Source organism: Felis catus, chromosome D3, assembly GCF_018350175.1.
Source record: "Felis catus isolate Fca126 chromosome D3, F.catus_Fca126_mat1.0, whole genome shotgun sequence".
Taxonomy (NCBI): Eukaryota; Metazoa; Chordata; class Mammalia; order Carnivora; family Felidae; genus Felis; species Felis catus.
The window spans coordinates 48,222,695-48,249,598 of record NC_058379.1 but is presented as its reverse complement, the minus strand read 5'-3'; the positions used below and the strand labels follow the sequence as shown (position 1 = coordinate 48,249,598).

Below are 26,904 nucleotides of genomic sequence, written 5' to 3'. Positions count from 1 at the left end.
ACAGTCCTTTGTCCATTTAAAAAGCAGAGTCTTTGCCTAGAGGCCAGTGGTCACCTGGCTGCCAATAGGGAGGGATCGCCTTGGGGAAAGGCACGACAATGCTCCAAGGGAGGGTTGCTGGCTGGGTGAATTTCCACTCCTCTTTAGGCACTTACTTCTCCCCAGTCCTGCTTTGGCTGGCCTCCGTTTGGGGCCTCTGGGTTGTCAGAATAGATAGGGCCACATGCCCACAATCTTACCTGAAGGTTCCTCCACACTGTGTCCTGTGAACGGGAGCAGAGGAGAAAGACCCCTTGTTTTCTTAGTGGAGAAAATGAGGCAGGATCCGTATCAATATAGCGTTTTTGAAGATAACCTAGTGCCCTAAAAAATAGATGGATTTCAGCTTCATAAAATCTAGACTTCAAGAAAAGTACCTTACAAATAAATTGGTTTAATCTCTTTATTTTACAAAGGAAAACATTGGTACCTGGAGATCACCTGGTGCTAAAATCAAGACTGAATATCAGAGCCTCCAGTCCAGGACATGGTGATGGTGATCCCATGGTGATCTAGTAATTTGAGTTAAATTATTCATAGTTATTAAAATTATATGATGGTAAACATTTATTTACAACTTTTGAGTAAAGCAAGAAATAGCTTTAGTTCTAATCCAGGAATAAAGTACTACATTTTCAAGACAGGGAATGTGGAAGTTTGCTATTTTAGTTACTTGCTTATATATTAGTTGTGAGTTTTCAGAAGTGGGGACACCCGGCCAAAGTATAAAACTGATTTATTTTTTGAGTATGCAATTTTAGAAAAAAAGTGGCAGCGCAGAGTTGAGAGCAGGGATTAAGCAGCGGGTCCTCGTCTGCCTCTGCCCCTAGCTTCTGTGGGGCCGTCAAGCTCCACTCAGCTCTGGGAGCTCATCTGTGAAATGTTTTCTTTCCCCTGTAGGATCATGAAGACACACATGAGCAAAGACATGTCAAAGTGCTTTGAAACATACTTTCTCTACAGAATCGAATTGCATTCCTGTATGTATGTTACGATGCGGAGCTAGTAACTTAAGATGTATTCCTGGGGACTTTACCCCCCAAACGCCAAGCATTACCTTCTTTACAGACTTCCCCCCCAAAAGATAAAGCTTTGCAGCTGTTGTTAACTTTGGAGAGAGAGTTGATGAGGAAAAGGGAATAATGCAAGACTGCGGGTTTCTGCTCCCAGTCTGTCGGCTCCTTGTCACGCACCTGCCCTCTGGCTGGGGCCGTCCGTGACAGCAAAAGTGCATTCTTGGGCCTCCAAAACTGAAAACCCTCTGCTCCTTCGCTTCAAAGCATCCACTGTCGAGTAGTGGCAGTGTCTCAATCTGCAGCGTCAACAATTCCTTAAAGTTGCTTAAAAAGAATTCTGACTCTTTCGGTCTTTATGTGGTTTTGGAAATTGTTGACGGAAAATTGCCCTAATTTAAGCATCTTAAATTTCTAAGATGTTTTATGAAGCTGAGCTCATGTACTCCAAAATGTGTCACAGGGGTGGGTGGGTTGAATAAAAGCCCAAAGAAGAAGAGAAGAGGGCTGAGGAGGAAGGAGAGATAGTGCTAACCGAAGAAAGCTGGGACAGCTGGTCGCCAGCTCCCCCTGGCAGCCGAGTTTCCTGCTCCAGTCCAGCCACTTGGTCTTAACCGGGAGAAGGAAGCGTTGAAGCAACAGGTTGTTGACACACACTCACCTTGTGTCATTATAAGCAGATGGCTCTTTCAACACCCTCCCTGTCAACATCCAGGTCACTGTGTTGGGTTTTTGTGACACATTTCACCCCTCACAGTTACCGAGTCACATGGTAGAGAGTAGGTAAATGGTCTTAGCTGCCCCCATAACTTCCCCCCCCCCCTTTTCCTGCTCGGGCTTGTTTCTGTTTCTGACAGTTCTTCACATAAATCAGTGGTAAAAATCTCTCATGTTAGCGGGCAGCGGAAGGTTTAAATCATTTTCCGTGAAGTCGCTTATGTTGCTGCATCATTGATGCTTTATCACTTCTTTTTAGCTCTTTCTTTGGCGAAGCAAGGATATCTATATTAGGCAAATGAAAAATGAACTGCACTCTTATCCTCTTGCTAATACAGCTGGTACTCTTCCAAAAAAATCATACACTACCACTGACAAATCGCTGTAATAATCACAAGCCTAAGCTTTAATTTCTTGGACCATTTTTAGGAAGCATTCATTTTTCAGCTATTAGGACGGGCAAAATTGATTGTTTTGAAAACAATGTCTAGGGCTTGTAATGCTTTCTTACTTGGGGTCTGAAATTTATTATTAGAAGCCTCAGTTCTATTGCTGACACTAACGCATGGCCCCAGGAAGATCTGTCTGTTGCTTTGTGCCTCAGTTTCCTCATCTAATAACGTCTCTCATCCCCCGTGTCCAGGACAGATCAAGTGACAGACATGTAAAATCTGTCTCTTTAAGAAGATACGTTAATGCAAAGTATTACTAACTGACGCTCAGATATCTTCTTTTCAGTTGAGAATATGTACTTTATCCTTCAGAAGACATCTTTGAAAATTTAAGAACTCAAAACTATAATCTAAAAAAATGAAGCATGCCCAGAGCTGTCCCCAAAGAATGTCCCTGAGAGAGCCACTTTGGCTCCAACATGAACTGGTTGTTTCTAAAAGCCAATACCTGAGGAAAGAGAATGAATGTTACCCAGTAACCAAAAACCAAAAGAAGAAACAAGGCTGCTGATGGGCAGAGAGGGCATTGTCCCTTGTTCTACCCCTTGTTCTATACCCCTTCGTTATTCTTACCAAGCTGAATCTATAAGGGACACAAGTTTCATTTCTGAAGGTGCCCTACGTGGCTTTTCTTCTTTTTGTAATGTGTCTTCTCTTCTCATGGACCTCCTGGCCACTGGGCAGCTGACGCCCTCATGGTGTTTCTCAGCTCAGTTAAGTGTCCTGCCTTGGCCTGCTGCCCTGGGAGTGCCTCGAACTCTGGATTCAGCGTAATCTTATTTCCCAACAGAATTTACCCCTCTTTTGCCATTTTCCCTCACGACCTTAGCAAGTAATAGTAGATACCGTAACAATGCCTGAAAGTGATCTCCATCTGATGAGGGAACGTTCATGTCTTAATCTAAAGGAGGAATGAATATTGGCCATGAGCCATGCTGTGACAGAAGAACTCTCTGGTATTAGATCATTCTTGTTCCAGTTCCCTAGTGTTATTCTCAACTGACATGGAAGCCTGGTCCATGAAAGGCCAGCTTCTAGGTCGCAGGAGGACACGGGACTCTAGATTCATCTCAACATCTCAAAACAGCAAAAACTAGCCAGGAGCTTGTGCAACTGATAAGCAATATGCACCTGCTTACTTTCCCATGTCTCTGAACAAAGAGGTCAGGCTAGGGATGTGAGCTTCCAGGAAATGACTGACCCAGAAGCCACAAATGCTTTCAGAAGCCCTGGAATTAGAAATGGTAATGAACTCATAAATGGGTGAGGGGGAAGGATTAACATGTGAGCTGCCCATTTCCATGGATACAAGGCTCCTTTCATTTATTTTTACTGGGCTTTTACAGGGAGTCAGAGCTCCAAATCTGATAGGACATCTGTGCTTCATTAGCTGTGTTTCATTAGGTTTATAATGTGATTTAAACGGACCCCTCAAAGCTGCAACAAGGGAGGCTCCTCAGAGTCCCAAGTTCCAGGCGCTGCCTTGCAGGGGGCCCACGAAATGGCTACATGAATGGGGATGAGTGTGCGGAGGTCACGGGGCCACTGGATGATGGATCTCAGGCTAGGATGAGGTCAGAAACATCTTTTATTCTGCAATTAAGATCTTAAAAAGGAGGCCCGCTACTTCTGAGAGCATCTCTGTAGGGAAAAAGAACTTGGCTGTGAGGGCCTGGAAGGCTCTGCTAATTCTTGCCGTTGGGGCTCTGTCACCTACCGCTGGAGCTGTCCCCCCTTCTCCTTTGGGAGTCAGCACAATTAACACGTGTTTTCTAGGTTGTGAGAGGAAATGGAAAACATGACGGCAGTTTGGTGGACTACAACAGGAAGCAGGAAGCAGCCACTTTTTGAGCATTCCCTCCAGCAACGATTAAAGTAGAAGCAGGTAGTCAGTCATGTGACAGGGCTGAAATGTATAAACTGGGTATCACACTGCTCTGAGAATAGTTGCTATGGTAACCCAGACAGAGATGGAACAGCAGTAAAGGAGAGCTGCCCTGAAAGCAAATGTTATTGATTAAATGAGATTTTTTTGGGGGGGGCTGGTTTGCCGGCAGTGGTGAGCATGGATGTAGGAGGCAGGTGAACCCACTGTAATGACGGTCCGAAGATCGTGGTTTGGTTGTATATTGACAAATCTTGCCGGAAGTCCTCACGGACACCAGAAGTTTAAATGGTCACCTGCACAAGCGCCTGTTTCCTTGGCTGAACTTTTGGTGTTACATGATAAAGTCATTGTTTCTTTTTTTTTTTTAATGTTTTTTTTTTTTTTTTTAATTTATTTTTGAGACAGACAGAGACAGCATGAACAGGGGAGGGGCAGAGAGAGAGGGAGACACAGAATCAGAAGCAGGATCCAGGCTCTGAGCTGTCAGCACAGAGCCCAACGCGGGGCTTGAACTCACGAACCGTGAGATCATGACCTGAGCCGAAGTTGGACGCTTAACCGACTGAGCCACCAGGCACCCCTAGAGTCGTTGTTTCTTAAAAAAATCTAAGATGTACGAGTCAGGTGGCATTGCAAAGCCTTGAGTTCAAAATCCGATCATCTGAAGAGGGGTTATTTTCCTGTAGAGTTTATGGCTGTGTCCACTAAGCACCTGATTATTCCTAATCGAGTCCTTAAATTCTGCCTTAAATTGTTCACATTACCACTCCAGAGGCAGCTATTTTGTTTAGGAGACAGGGTGGATCTCTAAACGCGTCCTCATTCCAACTCTGGAAAGCAGACTCCCTGCGAACTTCTCGCCTGTAACCCATCCACACTACTTTTCCCTTAACTGTAAGATTGAGAAAAGAATTCCTGTCCTACTTTTCAGGATAATTGTGAGAAATAACTTATTAATGACTATAAAGCAGCTTGAAAATACACGCTCTTCACAAATGCAAGGTGATGAAAAATTCATGCGAGTAACAGTAACGACAGTTGCATCAAGGCCACTGAGAAGGTAGTTGGGAGTGTGCCCTGAGGTCTGAAGGGAGAGTAAGGACCTATGAATAGGAAATATCCCTTGATGTGTACCAAGCCAGATATGAGAACAGCCAGATACCCTGGACTTCCTGAGCCGTCATCTGTGTGCGCAACTGTGCAACTCAGTGTCCTCTATGGGGATAAATTGAAGATTCGGCAACAGCTTTTTTTTTTTTTTTTTTAAGAATTGTTGGTCTAATATTCATCGTCCTCAGCATGTCCTTACCATGAGCTGGTTGGAATGATGTTCTGAAATAACCAATATTTCTCACTCCTGAGGCTGATGACCTTCCCTTTGTCCCTTTGCCTTTCCTTTATGCAGCAAAGCTGTACAATACAATACAGCCCTCTGCCAGCAGATCTGTTACTAAAGGAATTCATGCATCTTGCATCTTGAAGATGCATTATTAATGCCTGGACAAATCACATCAGGTGAAACGCAGCAAGTCCCTGGCACTGAAAAAAAGGAACAAAGGCTGGTTCTACAAGAGAGCGATGGATGAGACAAATTATAACAGCTGGGAGTTTCTTGTAAGTAAGATGGCATAAAAACCAGAAATGCTAAAATTGTGTGCACAGACAGCAACTTCGCATTTTTGTGGTAAAACAGATTACACGTGGCGCTGGAAGAAAGCCACCCTAATTGTGGCTTCGTTAAAGTCATGGTGATGTGACTCTTTGAATTTCTCAACAAAAGGGGCCAGCTTGCTGGTGACCAAATTCTTCCAAGTGCAACCCGAGGCTCTTGTACGTGATTTCCGAAATGGTCTAGGAAGGATGGGTTTTTCTAATGGAGCCAGTAATCAACTCTGGCCGTGCAGGGGAAAAAATGAAATGTGGCTTGGGAGCGTCCACCAGGGAAGTCGGGGAAGGGAGTCCATGTGGCGGGGGGGGGGGGGGGGGGGGGAGGGGGGGAGTGGAGTCCCTCTTGTCATCTGTCCTGTCCAGGTGGGGGTGCGTGGATAGGTTCGCATGAAATAGTGTGTGCTTGCGTGTGATTCACCCTCCTGCACGAGGGCTCACGGATCCTTTCAACTTCTAAACTGGGCAATTGGAGATAGATAAATATCAGATTTATTTCGAATGGATTAGGAAAGGCCATGAGTGCACAATCATTTAGCTGTGCAGACCCATGACTGTACCTACTCCCAGCGGTCACTAATGACACACGAGCTGCTTGAGCACTGATGAGTCTCCCGCCTCTTTTTGTGTAGGGGCCATGGCAGGGAGGATTTGTTTTCAATTGCAGGCAACAGCTAAAGTTTATGATGATATTAAAGGGAGGCATTTTTTAAACCGACTGCTATGTAATCAGTTTATTAAATAAGATTGCTTTTGGCACCTTGAAAGAAGTGATATTCTTTTTAAATATAAAGAGCTGCTGATATGTTGAAAACAGAAAACAGTGGTTTCTCTGTGTGTGTGCATGCGCGCGCGCGTGTGTGTGCCTCATGCCTACCGTTCTCTTGTGGTTTCTGTGTAATATTGCCCGCATTTTCTATTTGGAGAATCACTTTCCTCTACATATACTCAGCAACAAACATGAAACCACCTAATTATATTTTCATAATCATGATTAAAAACCATCTAAATTATCCTGCTTGATGTACTCAAAGAGTTTGTTGATTGCTTTTTGATGTGTATTAGAGCTTTATGCAGAGCCACATCAAATGATTTGCTTCACAATGAAATAAAGGGGAAAAAAGCCTTTAGCGTGCACACACGCTTACTTAAAATATACATATATAATTCATAGTTGGCTAATTAGCCAGCATCAACACAAAATCCATGACCATGAAATAATTGTAGAAAGGCTGATTACCTTTAAATAGTACATTAATTTTCACTTCGTATATATACATATATATATATAATACACATATATATATATATATTTTTTTTTCTTCTTCACAATATTGATTCTACCTTTTACAGGAACCATCATTCTTTTGGACCACCAGCATCTCAAAGGGTTTTTCCACATTCTGGAGTTAAGATTTGAACTTTGGGATTAACTTTTATGACACGAATCACATGTAAATATGCTCCTTTGAGTGATAAAGGGATTATGAGCCAGTTCACATGAAGGAACAGGAATGAACTCCAGTGTGAGCTAGTCTTGCTGATCCCCCACAGAGGGGACGAGTGTCCCTTCCCTTCCTCCTGGGGAACAACAGTGTAAAGACTCCTCCTGGGTTTTTTTCGTTTACACACGTTGCTTCATCCCAGGGTAGGAAGGACTTACTTTGGGCCTTTGACCCAAGGCACTTTTTTTGTATTTGTGGTAACATTGTAGGATGTGTCAAATTAGTCACCTTCGTTTGCACACTCGGATTTCATCAGATATTTAAAACACATACAGATTATTTCTGACAAAGGTGTCTGTAACTCCATATTAGTAGGGTGTTTCACCCGGTTCGTGAGTCTTGACAGCACTGGAGGCCAGTCTGTTGCTTTTGGAGAGAAAGTTTGGAATAAATCGGTAGCTGACAGATAGGGCAGTGCCTGCCAGAAGTGTAAGTCAAAGGGGAGAGGTGAGACATGTTTTCCACGTTCAGACATATGGTGCTGATAGGTCTCAATAAAGAGTCAAACTAATGAAGGTTTTGAATTTTAATGAGGAAACAGGTACACTGAGTACCTGTTGTTTTCCAGGTACTAATTCTTTTTTTTTTTTTTTTTTAATATTTATCTTATTTTGAGAGAGAGAGAGAGAGAGAGAGAGAGAGAGAGAGCAAGCACATGAGCAGGGGAGAGGCAGAGATGGAGAGGGAGAGAACCCCAAGCAGGCTCTGCACCACCAGTGCAGAGCCCGACGTGGGGCTTGAACTCACAAAACGTCAGAACATGACCTGAGCTGAAATCAAGAGTCAGACGCTTAACCAACTGAGCCACCCAGGCGCCCCCGTACTGGCTAATTCTGAAGGGTAATGATAAAACAAAGAAAACTGAGATATGGTTACTCCTGTGGGTGGGGAAGTTGTATAGAAAAAGATTCGATACAGGATGCAAATTGATATAGTAGAAATATGTGCAAAGGACTATGGAAAATGGAGGAACAACTTCCTAAACAAGTTGGGAAAGGCTTTACTGAAGAGCACCTTGAAAGGTGAGCTGGAGGCTGCTACAGGAAAAGGCACTCTGGGCAGAGGAAATACTATGCATGCACAAAGGTCAGAAGTGTGGGGGGCATGGTGTGGGAGGGTATGTTGAGTACTTACATGTTAGCTGCATTTTAAATCATGAGGAGGGAGGAGACAGGAGATTCAGCTAGAAAGGCAAGAGGCTGGAGTGTAAATTGTTGATGTGCTGTGTTAGGAAATTTGACTTTATCTCATAGGCAAAGGCGAAGCTGGAGAATGACCTGTTTGGATTTGTGTTTTGGAAAGCTACCTCTTCTCAAGTGTGGGGGATGAACTGCAAAGTGGAAAGAAAGGTTGGCAGAAGGGAGAGCCGTTAGAAAGGAATTATAATATCTCTAGAGAGAGGCAGTGACAGCCTGAAACAAGGCAATGGCCATAGGGTAAAGGGGAGAAAGAAGTCCTTGACATCTGTCCCTGTCTCGACACAATGACCAGAGTTGTTAAAGCCCCTCCTTTAACATGGGCCCCAAACCAGCCACACCAGACCCTTCGCAGTTCCTGCCTTGGCAAGTGCTACTTAGAAACTGCTGACCCCTTTTCCAACCAGCTTATTTCTATTTTATTTCAAGAGGCACCTCCAGCACTAGCTCCTCTGGAGGCCTCGCTTCCCTCAGGCTGAGCTAGGTGTCCTCGTTGGGACTCCCACAGAACCTGACAGAAGTCTAAGGAAGCCATACCATAGTACCTGATGGTCTCCTTGAGGGCAGAGGCCACACCTTACAACATAATATAATCACAGTGGCGACCAAGCCATGGGCACTCCAGGAATATTCTTTGAATGGACAAATGCAGCGTTCAACTCTCATCTCATGAAATAGTTCAACAAAAGAAAACGAAATGCCTGTCATTGCTCAATAAATCTTTTTGGTTGACTCTGGACTTGTGGACTGTAGCTACAGAGTATAAAGTTGCATGAGGAGTTGGCAATTTTGTGGTGATTTAGATCGATACAGACCACCAATAGAAAAAAGAAAGGCCCCCAAAACTTATTGCTAACTTGCATAATGTAAACACATACATACAATGAATATATATAAAATGAATATATAATAAATACGTGTAATGACTATATATAATGAATATATATAATGCATATATATAATGAACGTATATATATAATGAAGGCAGAGAGGAGAACCAGGCCAGAAAATCCCCATTATTACCATCTACATCAATATTCTTTTAGGCCAAGGTAACGAAGTAATGGTTTCTTGTCCACTCTCTCTTCTGTTGTGGAATGACAGACACTGAGTTAACTCAGATCTTTCAGTACACACAGGGCCGTATTCTTGGGTTACGTACTGCCACAGAACCTTCAAATATGACATGATTATCACTATTATATTATTTTGTCTTTCCATAAGGAAATTTAGGAAATGCCATGATAGATGCTTAGTGACTGAGAGGAAAGGTGATTGACTTTTCCTCCGGCTCTGTGTTGTGTCTTCTGGTCCTGGGCAACATCCCTCCTGGAGTCATTACAGTGATGATTAAACCTCTTGGTTTTGACTATAAACATGTTTACCATGTTTCAAAATGGCCTAGTTTTCTTGAGATCCAGTGTTTCTTTTCTTCAGTTGTTTCTGGAAAGAGCTCCAAGGCAACCCAGAGAAATGGAAATAGCAGTAAACTGGTTCATATTTTGGCTTTACCTCAGACAGCTTTGTGACTTTTGAGAAGTCACTGAAACCATTAGGACTGCACTTCCTTTTTGTGAAATGATGTGGTCAGACTGAATATCTAATCCTTCTTTTCACTTGAGAAAGAATCCATACATATTGTAACCATTTATTTATCAAGAATTTAACTGTCGGCTTGGACAAAGCCCTGCTCTAGGACAGATAGCAGACACTGAAGGAATAGGAGCTCGTGTTTTGCATGTCTATTTTACCTCTGGAATTTGGGGGTTGTACGTTTTGATTTTTCTTGAGGACTGACTCTATGTTATAAAAAAAAGTGATAATGGCTTTGAGTGTAGAGTTAGAAGGGAGTATAGAATCCTCTAATTGAATGTCCGTTCTTTGTACAAATACCACATGGATGATTGTTTTTTTAGGTTATTCTTGAACACTTTCACAATAAGGGATTTATAAAGAAATCTTAAAGATTCCTAAGTATAAGGAAGTTCTTCCTTATGCTGAGATGAAAATAACGTCTGTGACATACAAATATTTTTTTTACATTTTTTATTTATTTTGGAGAGAGAGAGAGACAGAGAGACAGAGAGAGAGAGAACGAGTCGGGGAGGGACAGAGAGAGAGAGGGAGACACAGAATCTGAAGCAGGCTCCAAGCTCTGTGCTGACGTGGGGCTTGAACCCACAAACCATAAGATCGTGATCTGAGCCGAAGTAGGACGCTTAACCAACTGAGCCACCCAGGAGCCCCAACATACAAATATTTTTTATTCATTTATTTACTCACTCCATTTATTCCTGTAGCAAGTATTTATAGAGCACCCACCATTTATCAGGTGCAGTGCTAGACTTGGGAGAGAAAATAATAAAAAAGGCAGACTTTTTCTTGACTTTATTGATCTCACAGTCCACTGGATAGGTAGGCAATTAATTGAACAATCATAATACCTTCTCACGAGTATTGTGATAGTGGAAATACAGGTGTGCTATAGCAATGTATAGGATGATCTAAAAGCTGAACCAGTGATCATAGAGCTTCCTCAAGAGCCATCTAAGCTGAGGGCTGAAGAATGCAGCTGAGATCTAACCCTGTGTGGTAGGTAGTCTTTGAAACCCATGAAGACGGCATTCCCCTCAAGCCCTTTAAGCTAAATATAAAATATTTTTTTCAATTATCATTTCCAGACCTCATAAGTATGCCTGCAGGATCTTCTAATTTGCCAATTCTGTAATGTTGTGAGAAAATAAATGAAATTTGTTTGGCTTGACGTCTTCTTAGTGAACCCATTTGGGCTCCTAGTGGTAATCCTGTTTTCGTCTCAAAGTGCTTTACAAGCCACCTAGTTAATTGTCCATTAGAGAATTTAGTTGGGTGTCAGTATCAAGATTTATTCTGAAGTGTTTACTATTTAAAAATTAAAAATTTTGCCTACTTGTAGTTTTTTTTTTTCCCCTTGGCCTCTCTGGTTCTAAAGGATTTTTCAAACATTACCAACAGTGGTTCTCCAGTTGCATTTGCAAGCCCTTACTCCTGGGAGTAATTATCTGAGCCAGGATACAATTTTCCTATCATCTCCACAATCCTACTCTTTGGTCGTGTCTTAATTATGTTTATTTTTCACTTTTCTGTTTGGTGATCCCCCTCCTTAGTGAAGATGATTTCAGGGTAAAAGTAGTTATTTTTTTCATATCACCTGATAATATTGCACCATCTTCCCAAACAGAAACATCATCCTTTTTGTTTTTCATCTCTTTGTACAAACAAGTATGACGAATGCTTTTTTTGTCTTTGTACTTTTCACCAGACCAAGTCAGCTTCTGGCCTGTGTGGACTTTGTGACATTCTTCATATGGTTTCATTGTCTCCTCTTCTTCCTCTTCTGAATCACTGATTATATAACTCTTATTTCTTTTTTATTCACATGATTTATTTAAAAACGAACTTATTGGAGGATCTCTAAGCAATTACCTCGATTCCTCAGGATGTTTCTCTTTTGTTAATATTATTCCTTATTATATAATCAGACTTTGATTTTTAGTGCCTCCAATCCTTCTTTGTCCACATTTTATTTTAGTGTTGTAGTTTTCCTAATTAAAAAATATTCTTTTCTAAAAACCTAGGATGCACTAATTTTATGCCATAAAGAAAGAAGAAGAGGGGCGCCTGGGTGGCTCAGTTGGTTAGGAATCCGACACTTGATTTTAGCTCAGTCTGTGGTCTCATGGCTCGTGAGTTCAAGCCCTGGGTCAGGCTCTGAGCTGGCAGTGAGGGCCCTCTTTGGGATTATCTGTCTCTCCCTTTCTCTCTGCTTCTCCCGCTCGTGCTTTCTCTCTCTCTCTCTCTCTCTCAAAATAAATAAATAAAATTTAAAAAATTTAAAAAAAGTAAGGAGAAGAGAATGAGTATTTATTGAGTGCTTACTGTCTTCCATCCCAATATTATGTACCTTATTCATTTTCTCAGCACTGTTTGGGGGTAGTTTGATGATTTCAGTTGTTCCAATGAGGAAATGGAGATTAGTAAAGAGCAAAACTGGGATCTGAGCCTGGCTCTGTCTGACTCCAAAGCTTTTTCTAATGTACCACAGGCTAATTTGCTGACACGTCTGTATGCTGTTTTATGTTTCATGGATTATGGATTACTATCACTTCTTTCGAAGGTCAGAATTCATCCTCCTTGGAGAGTAAATAGGATCCACATGCACCAGAGCTGTAGTTTCTACCATGTATCACATTGGTCTCCTCAATGATATTTTCACATATAATTTGGTTCCCTGTATCTTTCTAGTAATCTTTACTTTTTGTAGCACTTGTAATTGATGACCACATGGTAAAAAAGGAGGGAGCCCTTAGGAATAAAAGAACCTAGTCAAAGTCCTAGGGGTGTGTATTATTTATTTGTTGCTACATAACAATATCACCACAAACTTAGGCTCTTACAACAACACAGATTTATTATGTCACAGTTCCAATACATCAGGGGTCTGAGCACAATTTAGTTGGATCCTCTGCTTCAGGGTCTCTCTCAAGGCTGCTCTCAAGGTGTCATCTGGGGTGTAGACTCATCTGTGGCTTGACTGGGGAATGATCTACTACCAGCATTGAGTGCCTTGCAGGCTGCTGGCTGGAGGGCCCAAGGTTCTTGCTGCCTGTCACTTGAGGTTGCTTTCAGTTCCTTGCCACATTGGCCTTCCCAGCATGGTTTCCTTCAAGCTGGCAAGGGAGAGGCTCTCTTCTCAAGGCAAGCATGACAATCTTACATAACATAATCACACGCACGGAGCCATGGACGTGCCATCACTTTTACCAGAGTCTGTTGGTTAGTAGCAAGTCACAATGCTCTGTGCACATGGTGGGAGGATGCCACAGGCATGAATACCAGGAGGTGGAACAATGGAGACCGTTTTTAGAGTCTGTCTGGCACAGCATCCATTCTTTTGGATATCTCTATGACCTTTACAGTTCTCTGAGGATTTTCCTTGTCAACATCCTCTGCAACTATCATGAAAATACCTGCTGGCTGTTTCTGATTAAAGATTTTTTTGGCTCCCTCTTTTTCTACTTTTAAGCCTGCTATCCTTCTGTGAACTTTCAGCATATAATAAGTTCTTTTTGTTACAATTCTTTCATATCACTATTTTAGCGCAGGTGCATACACACACACACACACACACACACACACACACACACACAGAGTATAGCACCTTATAGCATCTCTTCACAGCCCTTCCCAAAGACTTGTCACCAGTCTGGTCCCCATGGTCACATGCAACAGTCTGCTCTTGACCTATTGCTAATGATCATAAGTCACTTCCCAGATTTGAATTCTTTTCTTGCCATAAATATTAAAGGAAGGAAATTTGCTTCTTTCACCATGACCTTTCTAGTCTTCAAGGCTTGTTTATGTGTTTTAAAGAATTCATGTCAACATTATATCTCTTGCAGGAACTTTGGCCAATTTCTTCATTATAACCTACAAGAAATAGCCTGTGGTCAAGTTAATTCAAAGGAGAATGCATGAAGTCTGCAGCGCTGGCAGGCGGGAATGACAGTATTGACCCAAGTCTCTGTTGCTATCAGCCAAGTAGACCACTTATGTCGTAAAGAAAATCAGCACGGCTGGAACCTCAGCTGTGAGGGCTGGAGTTGGTATTTGTTTCTTTGGACTCTTGTTTCCCACCCAATACATTTTATTTTATTACAGGAAAAATAATTTAAGGCTTTGGCACAAAACAATTAAATAATTCAGAGACTAGTGATTTTTTTTTCAAATTTGTAGCTGGATGAAATATTCATAAGATGTAGATCAGTAGGTCCATCTTAGATGGGCAGTGCATGAGACCACTGAAGCTTCATCATGGTGTGGCTGAAGAGCTCAAAGGCAGGCAGCCTTGGGCTTGGTATTCATTAAAAAAAAAACAAAACAAAAAACCACCACTCTGCACCATGGCCTTCAAATCCATTCTTCCATATCTAGACCCCTGGTGCTTGTCACTTGATGTGGCATCATTGACAGTGACTGGAGCTTCCATCATACCTTTTGTCCTCTATGGTGTTTCCAGTATCCCTTTCAGTAAATTTTTAATGACCCTTTCAATTATGGGCCAAACAACATTTGACAGAATGCACCCTTGTCTAATACCAGCACTTAGACTGGAGTGGTGTTTTTAGACAGCAATTAGCATCCACAATGCTGTCATGATATTTGTGAACATACTTTAGGGTTGATCTTAATGATCCCATTACAATATTCTCTACTTTTTCACAAGTGTGATGGTCTTGCTTTTATGGTATTGTGCAGAAGCTGTGGATTTGGGTTTTGCTTGGAAAGGACTAAGCCTGTGTGTTTTTCTCTTCTGGGCCTGTAACCTGCTGGAACCAGATCTGCTGAAGGTTTTAGGGGCTCTCTAGTGTAGCCCTGAAGCACAGTGTGGGAGAGCTGTAGCCATTGTATGTGAAATTGCTAGGAGACAGAGCGACTACAGCAGGTGTCCTTGTGAACCAGTAGGTGGAAGGAAAGGTCTCATAGAAGTTTCCGAAAGCTGTAAGGCAAGACACAATGCTTCAATGTTTATCTTTTCCATAAAACAATTTTGAATTCTCTCAACTGTGTGTAAACTTCTAAATGTATAGCTGCTGCTACATTTGGCTTGAATGAGTGAAATATACATAGGCAAGTTGATAACATGAGCAGTAATTCAGAAAACTTTGCCCCCAATACTCTTGGAAGCAAGGGATGAGAGGGTTGCTGTTTATTCCTAATTATTCCAGTCAGCATTATACAATTCTTATCTTGGGGCCTGGTTTTTATGGGTGTCACATGGTCGTAGATAACAACTTACATATGGGCTTAGCTAGGCCCCCTCTCTGATAATAGAGAGGAACCACCAGGAGGCTAAAGGACCCAATGAAGGCATAACCTCCATTGAATCCTAATAGGAACATACGGTTGATCTCTTTTTTCCTCCCTGAACCTACAGTGCTCTGAGGACATTTTGCAGTTAAATGCTTATGAAAATAAAAACCTGTTCTTCTGTAGTGTGTTTATATTGCCATCTAGCTATGACCTTGAAGTCAATCTCAGAGATCGATTTCTGACTTTTTCTGTTAGGAACATGCCTTTGCAGAGCTAAGGAAAATTCAATGGCATTCAATAAAGTTATTTTTGTATTAATCTGTTCTGTTTCCAAATCATAGTTATGGTTTTCCTGGTTGGTTTGTCTGTCTATCTGTTTGTTTTTACCAACTGGGGCTTGGATTTCTAAATAAGAGGCCTAAAACTTCCAGATGGCATAGATATCATATTTCTACATTATGATCATATTTACTTAATATTTATCCAAAGAAAATACTCTTTATTTCAACTTAATAATGTAGAATACTTGCACACATTTCTCTGACTTTATTTCATATCCTGGAGTAGTACATCATCCTTTCTGCCCCAGGCCCTTTGCACCTGGTATTCCTTCTACCTGGAATGTGTTTTCCTTCATTTTTCCTAGTTAATTCACTTCTAAAATTTAGCTCAAAGTAGTTTTTCAGAGAATCTTACATAAAACCTTCTACTTTGCCTTGAACTAGGTCTGTTTCCCCAGTTAAAAATTTTGTATCTCTTCTTGGTGACCCAAATCTCAAATATAATTAAATAATATATTGTGCAACCAGTTATTCAACATCTGAATTCCCAGGCAGAATATACATGTCTTGAAGTTGAACAATTACAACTTCTTATTTACAGTCCTATACCAAGCCCCTCACTCAGATCTTTGCACTAGAAGATGTTCAATTACTATTTATTGATTGAATAAATGAATATTACTTGAATAATTTGACTAATTTTGATTACATCTGTTATATCACCAAAGAAGAGCAATGTATATCTTAGGTCTAGTTCTGGTCTTGACTACCACTGTTTCTCTGATATCTCTGCCCTAGAATTGGGGTTTTATAGTCATGGATCCACTGGAATTTGTGGCCTGAAGTGGTTTATAGAAAATAAAATTTAAATACATTTGATTGTGCATTTCTAATTCATAATAATAGAAGCATGATTCAAATATGGATTAGAAAAGAGCTGAGAATAGCCATTGGGAAAAAAAGAGGTATTTCTTATATATTTTTGTTTGGAATAGAAATATACGTTTGGATCTTTCCTTGTATCTGAAGAGAAATTAGATGTCAAATAACATTTAACATGGGATAAGCAAACTATCTGATTTGATAGAAGAGGGACATTATATATTCTGAGATAGATTTGGAGATTCAACAACAAACTGAGGTTGAATAATCATCTTTCATGGGTACTTTGGTGGACATTGCTCATAATGAAGGGCTTACTTTAATTTTCTGATGGAAAAACTTGTTGCATAGGATCCCGTGTAGTTACATTTTATTTTCTTTATTAAAAATTTTTTTTTAACATTTATTCATTTTTGAGAGACAGGGAGAGACAGAGACAGAGAACTTGAAGCAGGCTCCAGGCTCTGTGCTGTCAGCACAGAGCCCAATATGGGGCTTGAACTCACGAACCATGAGATCATGACCTGAGCTGAAGTTGGACACTCAACCAACTGAGCCACCCAGGCACCCCATAGTTCCATATTAAAGAGGCTGACTCCAGAAGCTGATTCAGTTTCATGTGACTTCAGTTACATCAAAATACTTTATTCTTTGAGACTCTTCCATATACCAACTGTCAAACCAGCCTCTGCAACTCACACTTTTCTCAATATCTGTGCCAAATAGTATTCTCTGGAAAAATGAGAAAAGAGGATAATATTGTAAATCTTTCTAGGTTTATGCTGGATTTTAGTTTTTGCTGAGAATACGTGAAAAATGAAGTCTATCTCGAAGGGTTCATCACAATGCTGGAGCAGGTATTGGGTGATGAGCTATTCAGTTATGTTACAGTTGATGGCACCATCTTGGATTTATTCCTCATCCCCAATTGGTCATGTTGGATTTGGATTTTTGAATGCCGGAATGTTTTTAACAAAAGAAATATTTTCTATTAGGGGTTTATGGCAGAGGTCCTCTCTGGTGAACTGTTTATCCCTCAGTGCTAACTGAGCTGCTTCTCTTCCTCAAGTCCTCAGCCCTTGACATGGCATAAAAGCCTTCAATAAGTGAAAGAAACCACAGCACCGTTCAGTGTCCATGTAACTGCTGTGTTTAGGTGGTATTATAAACATGCAGTTACAAGGATTCACACTTTTGCCCAGCAGTGTTAATGTAAACCTTCCTTTCCTTTGTGTTCATTTGTTTTTGCTTTGCCTTGAGGATAAGAAGATGCAAGCACTCAGAGTTGCAAACTTCAAAGGGAAATAGCATTTTTATCCCACTTGAGCAGGCAAGGATGAATGAGCCCTGCCCTCAACTTCAGACACCAAGTTTCTGGAGTTCCAGACAATCAGTGCTGGGGCAAGAGGCACACATTAAAGTCTGAAGGCTTTTTTAAAGTAAGGAAAATGACTTTTCAATTACAAAAACCATATATGATCAAGTAGAAAATGGTGAGACAAATGTTGTGCATTACTTTCTAATAACATTTAACTATTATATGATGACTTTTTGATTTTGTGCCAGGTCTCCTATGAAAGCGAGATATTTTAAGGCAGGATCTATATCTTAATCATTTCTATATGCATAGGTTTAGTGTCTTTGTATCACATCCATAATATGATTATGTTAAATGACCAGGTAAAGTTACTGCAACCGTTGTATCAAGGCTACAGTTATGCAGCCAATAACAGCACATGATCGCACAAGAGGTTTCAGATTATTCCATAAAATCAGCATAGTTCTTTAGACCAACTTTGATGGAGATCAGGCTGATTTTTTTTCTTCTAGAACCAGTGTGAGTGAATATATAGTTGAAAGTTTTCTGCATTGGTTTTCATTAGATAATTATTCACACAAAAAAGCAAAATAAAATAGAATCAAGAAACTCAGTATGTTTTCTGGAAAGGTTAAGATGATGTGGCCCTTTACTGACCTCATATTTTAGAGCAACTTATTAAGAAACGAGAATAGTAATTTGCCTATAAATATTACGCTGAGCTTCTTGATCATTGTTTGACAGCATTACCCAAATGCCATAATTGATATCAAATTGTAAGGCAGGAGGTCCAGCAATAGAACCTTGCAACTCATCTCTCCTTAGATGGCATATGGAGAAGGCAAATGACAGCTGGGTCCTGGAAAATCATCGCAGTGATTTAAACAGCTGAAAGGCTGAGCAATGTAATTTCTATTAATATATAGTGAAGAATTTTAAACTATAAACCCAGGCCCAGGCTTCTGGGAAGTGGTGAATAGACTAATTGGATGCATAGAAATAAGATTAAGAATCAACTCACTTTATGGATTAAAGACCTGAACATAAGACCTGAAATTCTAAAACTCCTAGAAGAAAACATAGGGAGTAATCTCCTTGGCATCAATCTTGGCAATGATCATTTTGGATTTGACATCAAAAGCAAAGGCAACAAAGGCCAAAATAAATAAGTAGGACTACATCAGACTAAAAAGCTTCTGAGCAGCAAAGGAAACCATCAGCGAAATTAAAGGGCAGCCTATGAAATGGAAGAAAATATTTGTAAACCACATATCCTATAAGGAATTCACATCCAAAATACATAAAACACTCATACAACTTAAGAGCAAAAAGCCCAATAACCCAATTTAAAAAAAATGGGCAAAACCCACACAGACATTTTTCCAAAGAAGATATTTAACTGGCCAACAGGTACATGAAAAGGTGTTCAACATCGCTAATCATCAAGCAAATGCAAATCAAAACCACAATGAGATATCACCTCATACCTTTTAGAATGGCCATTATCAAAAAAAGAAGAGATACCAAGTGCTACCACAGGGAGAAAATAGAACCCTTGTACGCTTTTGGTGGAAATGTAAATTGGTGCACCCACTATGGAAAATAGTATGGAGGTTTCTCAAAAAATTGAATATAGAACTCTACCATGTATACGATCCAGCAATCCTATTTCTGGGTGTATATCCAAAGGAAATGAAAATAGGATATTGAAGAGTTATCTGCATGCCCATTTTCATTTCAGCATTATTCACAATAGCCAAGATCTAGAAAGCACCTAAGTATCTATCAGTGAATGAATGAATGAAGAAAATGTGGCATATGTATGCAGTGGAATATTAGTCAGCCATGGGAAAGAATGAAATCCTGCCATTTGTGATAACATGGATGAACCTTGAGACATTATCACTGTGCTAAGTGAAATAAGCCAGAAAGAGAAAGACAAATACTAGATGGACTGTGTGGAATCTAAAATAAAATTAAAAAAAGACAAACTCTTAGAAACAGAGAGTAGAAAAGTGGTTGCCTGGGGCTGAGGGGTAGGAGAAATAGAGTTTGAGAAAAGGAATCTAATGCAAAACGTCATTAAGTATAATAGATAACACTGTGTTGTGTAGTTGAAATTTGCTAAGAGAGTAGAACTTAAATGTTTTCACCAAAAAAAGAAAAATAAAAAGATAAGTACATGAAGTGATGGATGTGTTAATTAACTAGAGGAGACAGAGAATCCTTTCACAATGAAAAAAAAAATCAAGTTGAAACAAAAGTCTGAGGCAGAGAGGGAACTCAGAATAAGACCCACACAGAATGGGTAGGGGGTGGGGTTACTTCCTGGAGATGTAGCAGGAGGAGGATGATGGGACTTGGCTATGGTGTGACAGTCCCTCTTAGGAATAAGAAGGTCAGTCTATGTATAGTAACTCTAAATTCTCAAAGGGATTCTTTTGCAGGTCTCAGGTTACAAGTGAATTGGAGAGTGTGCTATTTCTAGATCCTCATTCTTGGAACTCATAAGAACTGAACTCTGTGGGTAGGTTACTTAACCTTTTTGTGCCTCACTTTCCCCATCTGTAAAATGGGAGAGATAATTGTGTTTACCTCACAGGGTTGTTTGGAAGATAAAATGAGATAACACACGTTATGGGCTTAGAAGTGATCCCACATAGAAACCATTCAACAAAGGTCAGCTATTATTATTTCTAGAAGTTGATTAATGGGAAGAACCTTTTTCAAACTGGAAGACTAAAATCAGCAAAGTGCTTCATGTCATGGGGCTTAAAGAAAGAAGAATTGAGATATTTCTCTTTTGGTGTCAACAAGCATGCACAAATACTATTTTGCAAAATTGATCCCTACACTACAAACATTTACGAGTGAATTTCTATGTGCGAGATGCTTCTGGGTACTAATGGCAATGTATGGTTGAATCAGCCTTCTAGCCAGTAGAAGGAGAAATCTCATGCCTATTTACCTGGCCTTTCCCCCTTCTCTTATTCTTTCATCTAACTCTCATATCCATAAAATCCCCTCATTTTCCTTTCTGATGGGGCAGCACAGAATGTCAGAGTTGAGCAAATAGCATCATGTTGTTATTCACAGACCGTTAGGCAAGGACTGGATCTCACGTTTGCCTGGGATTACTTGAGACCTATTATGGTTTTGCTTGTATATTGGCACATTAGACATTTTTCTAGAACTTTACCACATTACAGGCCTATATTCCAGTCCCTGAATGCTTTAGTAGCATCTAGTAGGTTCAGGGTAGGTACCTGGCAAATCTTGGTTGAATGAATAGGATGTGTGGCCTCACAATCCTTTTTATCACCTGAACTCACTGAAGGGGGGTTTTCTTCCCTTCATTCCAAGAGAAGAAGTGCTCTTTTGATGAAAGAGGGAGTCCAGGTTAGTAATAATAATATCATCAAGCTGCGTTCTGAAGTGAGCACATGGTGAAATAAATTGTTTCTTACAGAAAATATGGAGCTAGGTCTGATAATCAGGACATGGGAGACTGACGTCACATGGGCAGAAATCCAAAATGTTGAAAATATTCTCTTGGTGAGTCTGAGGGGAAATAGGACATTCTCATACATTGCTGGTAGGAAGAAAAAATGGTATAAACCCAATGGATGGGATTGTGTAATAGCTAACTAAATCATGTACACATTTCCATTGACTAGAAGTCCCCTTTCTAGGAACCTGCCCCCAAAATAAACTGACAAAAATATTAGAACATACGTGCACAAAGCTATTTATTGTAGCACTACTTTTAATTTCAAAAGACTAGAAATAACCTATATTGTCTATCCACAAGGGTTCAGGTGAAAGAACAATTACACAATGACACAGTGGAGTACCATGCACCTGTGAAAATAAATGTGGAGTGTCTATGCATACACTGCTTTGAAGTGATCTCCTGGTTAAATGAAAACGCCAAAGTGCAGAACAATGTGTCTGATGAACTATCTCATATCCAAGAAAGGTGTAGGGTAAGCAGATATGAATATATCAGTTTATGCTTAAATAATGAAAGGATAAACCGAAGGCTAATAAAAATGGTTGCCCCTAGGGGGATGGTGTAAGATCAGGGGGATGGGATCAGTGTTTTGTAGCATTGACTTTTGATCTACGTATATGTTTTACATAAGCAACAAACAGAATTAAGTCAAAGTGAAACTAGCAAGCCCTCCAAATCAAAAGCAAAATGAAACAAGTGAATTAAAAAAATGTATTCCTCACGAGGCAGATGAACTCAAGCCAGGAGATGGCATTACAAACTTCATTTGTGCAGACCCAGAAACTGAGGCACCGGGAGCTGATTTCTGGCTCATGGAACATGATGCCAGAGGCACGATCTGATTTGCTCTTCTTCTATCTTGGTTGGTTCACCAACCTGCTCTCATCGCATCTCCTTTCTTTATTTGGAAAATGGGTGTCTCGCAGGTATGTGACATGAGTCCTTAACAAAGTCAACAGTAACACAATTTTAAAAAGACATCTTTTTAAGATGTACTTAAGTCATCTGGTCAGATTTACTGGGGAATGAGAAAAAACAAACAAACAAACTGTGAAGGGCAATTTAGGATTCCTGAAACCCATCGCCGCGTTTTGTGGAAGACGGATTTACACTCACGGGACTGAAGGTCTGTTGATGAAGAAGCTCTTGGAGCCTCAGCGCTGTCACGCCTTGGACATTGTCCTCGGAGCCATGTTCCCCGTATGCATGTATCACACACAAAAATGGCATCTGGCTCCTCAGCAGAGCTCGCCAAAGAAGCCAGTCCCAACTTTCACAGCAGCTTTCCTCCAAGTCGTTCTGGACGAAGATTCCAAACCGTGCTCCTAGCACTTTCAAAAAGTTTCTTCAGCCACGGGGAGAGAGCGAACGGCGCTGCAAAGCTGCCAAAACAGCATTCAAGTTTCCCTCTTGGAACGGCGAGAGGAGCCAGCTTCTTAGGAAGCAGCCTGCTGCTGCGGGATGACACGGGGGCCCCAGCAGCGTTGAGAAGTCTCTGACTACCCTGAAGTTGGAGGCCGTCCCGGGGAATCTATGCAGCGTAAGCTCCGGCGGGCCAAATGGCCACTCGGAACTGCCAAAGGCTGCCTGGATCACTAGTTCACATAAGCTTGGTCTCAGCAGGCTGCGATGCTGGCATTTGTTCAGTGGGGAAAAAATAAAATAAACTTTGTGTGGCAAGTGATAACCCTGACATTTCAATCTATTTACCACAATGATGTTTCCTAGAGTTACAGAGTAAAACAAATTAGAATTATAAATACCATCCAATTTTCCTAACAGCTCTTGTGAGTTATTAGTGGAAATCAAATCACCTTAGTCAATCAAAGGCAGCTTAAATGCCACTATGCTGTTCCCCCTGAAGATCTGAAAACACCTATCATTCCTATGGAGTGGTGTGGTAGAGACTAAACACTTCTGCATAAATATGAAAATCAAGTCAATGGTTTGTACTTCTACTAAGTACAGTACTTAAACTTGGTTACCTTTCGATGCAATGCCTATGGCTTCATGGGAACTCTGGGAATGAATGAAAATATATCATTATCCTTTTTGCACGGGAAGTCATTGCATTCGTGTCAAACTATCTGCATGCGTAGAGGAATTTAAAATTGACGTTCACTCGTGATGATTCCCCATGAAAAGTTGAGTCAGGGGCCTTTTGCAAGGAGACTTCTTGGTTAGGAGCAAGACACTCAGAAGGCTATTTGAAGTAAATCTTTCACTCCCGTCAACCTTCACCTGAGAAGGAAGCAGAGAGACCCACGTTTCTCTCATGGCCATGGGCTGTGGTAATTGCTGAATACTTGGATGAGTTGTCAACTTGATAGCTGTTTGTCATGTCCTACTTAATTGGAGCCCCATAGAACAATAATGAAGTATCCTCTCCATGCAGATGACTTTGTGATTGATGACCCAGCTGAGGAAATCATTTACAAATACAGCCCAAAATTCAGCCTGGTGATGGATCTCATCTGATATTCTCTTGGTCCTCTGACGATGGCTCTTTGATTGACACCCACGGTATTGTGATAACCCAAGAGAAAAATCTTGCCTCTAGACACAACAAAGGCCCCTAAATTGACTCACTCTTATTGAAATAGAGTGAAACTTCGTTAGCCTCTTTTCTAGCTGACGGGAGGTTTAGTGCATATATATTTTTAATGCAGTGTGGGTGAACATATTACATTGGAAGTAATATCAGTTGATTGACGTTTTTAAAAATTGAGTTCCTTTTTTGCGTGGTCATTTTCTCAGTTAGATGTGCAGAAGCAAGAGGGTGCTGGAGGCCCTGGCAGTCTCTGCGTGGTGACGCCTCCTTTGGGAGGAGGTGCTGTAAAGGGCACGGAGGATGTGTTGATTTAATGATCAATTTCCACTCAAGCAAGTTTTCCCATCTCCTTTCAACAATGAATGGAGTCACATAACAACACATTTTCTTTTCTTTTCTTTCTTTCTTCTTCTTTTTTTTTTTTTTTTTTTTTTTTTTGCTGTTCAAGATACTCCAACTCGCCATTAGAAATAATTGGGTTAATTTAAAAGTTATAAATGAAGGATAGAATATTCCAAGAAAGTATGACCTAATAACCTGCAGCAGTCATTTGTAGGGAAAGATGCTATTAGTCCCAAGGAGGGCAATTGAGTGATATTTTTAAAAAAGAATCAAATGGCTAGTATTCACCAGGAGTCATTCTCATTATAAGGCCAAGGAATCAACTCGGGAGAGAGGGGTCAGAAAAAAAATGAAAAGATGTGGAAGAACATCAAATTATGCGATTAACATTGTCTCTTGCAACGTAAAGTGCAATGCATTTATATACATGTAGACAGATTCCTACATTTACATTTTCCCTTTAGAACCATATTAAATAGAATTAATGTTTATCTATTGCTCTCAGAACTTAGAAATGTACTCCCAAGGATTTTGAGCAAAGATATGGGCAAGAACATAGGGCAACTGACAATGATATATAGTGACCTATGATATCTCATTCCATTGGAAAGTAAATATAGGAAAATCCATCCATTCGTTTACTCAGCCAACCATTAATTCACAGTTACATATTGAGGGCCGATTAGATGACAGAAGTGCAGGGTTAAAATTAGATCTGTATCAATTTTGTGATTATAAGAATACATGTGATTATAGGTAGTACATATATAGATGCATGTTTACATGCATTCATTTGAATATTGTTGGGCGCCTATCATATGTAAGATAGTGTGCTAGACTTAAGTGGAAATCTGGCGATGAAATGGAAATGCCACCCTGGCCCTCTGTGATTTATAATCAGCACTTGCCAGTCCTGGGGAAGTTAGAGCTTGCTTTAGGGAATGTTCCACAGAGTAGACAGCATCAGTGCTGGACCTGAAGGCTGGATTGGATTTCCCTTGGTGGGGTTGGGGAAAGAGAAAATAAAGGAAACTTCCTAACTATTCAGAGGTGGAAAATGGCAGGGAATGTTTAAGAATGACCATGTGGCAGGGCACAGTGTGGGAGCGGAATGGTGGAAGGAGCCAAGCGGAGCAGCTGCAGGAGGTAAGGGACCGGATCTCGGCAGGCTTGCTTTGAATACTGGAGTGGAGAGTTTGAGCTCTGTCTTTACACATTAGGGTACCATTCGTGTTTTCTGAGGAAAGGTGTAATAAAATCAGGACTGGGCTAGAACACCCTTTATCATGTGACGGTGTAGAGGATGTCTTTAAGGAAGAACAGACCCAGGTGTGGAGACCAATTAGACAAGAGGTGGGGACATAGACGGTGGGGAGATAAGCATGTTGAGAAGGAGCAAACTGACAGCTTTCATAACTGACTGGATGTGGGAGATAATGAAGGAGAAGCCAAGATGGCGCCACACTTTATTCACCGGAGTGGGGAGAAGGAACCTCAGAGGTGGGACATATTTGGAGCTAAAGATGGTAAATTCTACTTTATTCTGTGTGAACACAATATACAGTACAGTTTCTCCTAGTACTGTAATCTCTCCCTTTCACAGTAACATTTCTCCTAAAAGTAAAAATTGTTTTACTTCTTAGAATTAAATGGTCAATAGTTTCTTAAAGTTGGCATTGCTCGGGGAGTGATTCCCCATGGCAGGAAAAAGCAGGCTTAGGAGTGCTAACATCTCTTTCTCAGCTTTCACATTTCAGGAGTCATGGCAGAGACTGCTCCTGTGCGGGGATAAATGAATAAAGCTGACTCCTCCAGCCCCCATCACTAATTAAAGACCCAGCTGTTGGGAGCGAGGAGAGCACAGGTGCCGTGGCCGGGCTCAGTGCGAGCCAGGATTCTCTCCCCACCAGCCCTGCTTCCTGGGGAGCGATCCAGTGAGTGTGGGCAGCAGGGGAAGAGAGGATGAAATGGTCTAGGCATGCCTTCGTTCCCTCACACGTTAGCCAGCAGGTGTATGCTTTTGTCCCTCCCCCGCTCACCTTGCTTGTCTCTCTGGCTCTTCCTTTTGGGTTTACTTTCTCCTATTATTTCCTTCTCTCCAATTCCTGATAATCCTAAACCACTTTACCCCCACCCCCCACTCACACCCCGCCACCGGCTCATTGTCTAGTCTTTTAGCTTTTCTTCTTGACATTTTCTAGCCTCCAGTTTTATTTTTTTTTATTATGAAATAGTCTAAACATACAGAAAAAAAAATCACAGAGACTAATGCCACAAACATCCACATACTATGAAACTTTAATAAATGTTAACATTTGGCCTTATTTGCTTTGGATCGTTTATTAAGAAATAAAAATACTGCCCCCCCACCTCAGTTAAAGCCTATTGGGTACATCTTCTTGATACTGTAATAGTTTCTCATTGCCCGGATGTCAGCACTGTCTTCAATCTGTCCTTTTTATTCCTATGCATGTTTTTATATTAGTACTAGACTCATTATATATATATATATATATATATATATATATATATTCTATATATATATACTAGACTCACTATATATATATATATATATATATATATATCTCACATACAAACATTAAACTGTTGTTTTGCATGTTTTTAATCTTTGTACTGACAATATATTGATATTCTACCATTGGACTTTTTCTTTTTTTCTCAATCTAAT

General features: G+C 40.6%; 1 long non-coding RNA gene across 2 annotated transcripts in view; it reads left to right on the top strand.

Annotated features, from left to right (window-relative positions):
* Nucleotides 1-26,904, top strand: part of LOC123381293 — a 312,463-nt gene that overhangs the window by 76,448 nt on the left and 209,111 nt on the right. For both annotated transcript variants that reach the window (XR_006588131.1, XR_006588130.1), the window contains 2 exons: nucleotides 3,998-4,106; nucleotides 5,515-5,723. This is a non-coding gene — a long non-coding RNA (uncharacterized LOC123381293). The remainder of the gene's footprint in view (nucleotides 1-3,997; nucleotides 4,107-5,514; nucleotides 5,724-26,904) is intronic.